This window comes from Sceloporus undulatus, chromosome 5 (genome assembly GCF_019175285.1).
Source record: "Sceloporus undulatus isolate JIND9_A2432 ecotype Alabama chromosome 5, SceUnd_v1.1, whole genome shotgun sequence".
Classification (NCBI taxonomy): Eukaryota; Metazoa; Chordata; class Lepidosauria; order Squamata; family Phrynosomatidae; genus Sceloporus; species Sceloporus undulatus.
The window spans coordinates 168,402,921-168,403,999 of NC_056526.1; positions in this window are offsets into that span (position 1 = coordinate 168,402,921).

Below are 1,079 nucleotides of genomic sequence, written 5' to 3' on the forward strand. Positions count from 1 at the left end.
AATAATAATAATAATAATAATAATAATAATAATAATAATAATAATAATAATTTCGGTTTCTACTTTTCAAGTCTTAGTTGCATTTCCATCCCACACACAAGGGAGGCCCTGCAATGATTTAGCCACTCAGAAGGAGTGCATTATGGAAGTAATGGTTTCATGATTGATATGTGATTGAGTGCAATCCAGAATTCCTATAATTTCACTCCTTTCCTCCTTTCTGTCTCTAAACACACAGTCCTCTCATTTTTCCTTATTGGGTTGCCAAAGTCAGCTGGCCATTCCAAACACAACCTCCAAATCATGGTGATGATATTGTTTCCTTTATATCACACCAGCAGTAAAAGAGGAGTGATTATTGTTAGGAGGCATCATGAGGTTTGGAGCTCTCCTACATCCCCTTGCTCATGCTCTAAGTGGTCAAATGGTGGCTGTGTGATGCAAACCTCCAACTTTGCTGGAGAAGAATCTTCTGCCACCTTTCCAATGTGTATGCCCTACCAGGAGGATCATTGAGGTGAGTAACAAGATAAGAGATCTCCAGCAACCAAGGGAAGAACTGGGTCCTTCTTAATCTGTCTGTCAAGTATCCTGGAAAGGCACATGAACTCAAGGAGGCTGAATGTGGTAACATCAGCCAAGTACAATGTTCTTTCCATTGCTTATTGCTGCTGTTTCAGAATCACCTGAATGACATGGCACTGGGGCACATCACCACTTCAATGAATATTGGAGGGCAAACTCCATGCTTGCAGACCTGTGGCAGCTGACGTCTTCCATGTCAGTGGAGTCATGAATTTGCTCTGAGCTGTAGTTTAAATTTTGAGGGAGTAATCAAAAGTGCTGAACCACATCCTCCAAACACGTTCAGCAATTTCAATAATTTCTTTAAAGTTCAGACTAATCTGAAATGGATTCAAATTAATCTGAAATAGATTCATCATTACCCCTGACATGGAAGATGCCAGCAGTCACTGTTGCAGAGATAAAAAAAAAAAAAAAAACAGATGTGAGGAGTGTAAGAGGAAGCAATGGAGGAAGTGAAATTATTCTGAGAACATCAATCTAGGTAAGGAAAA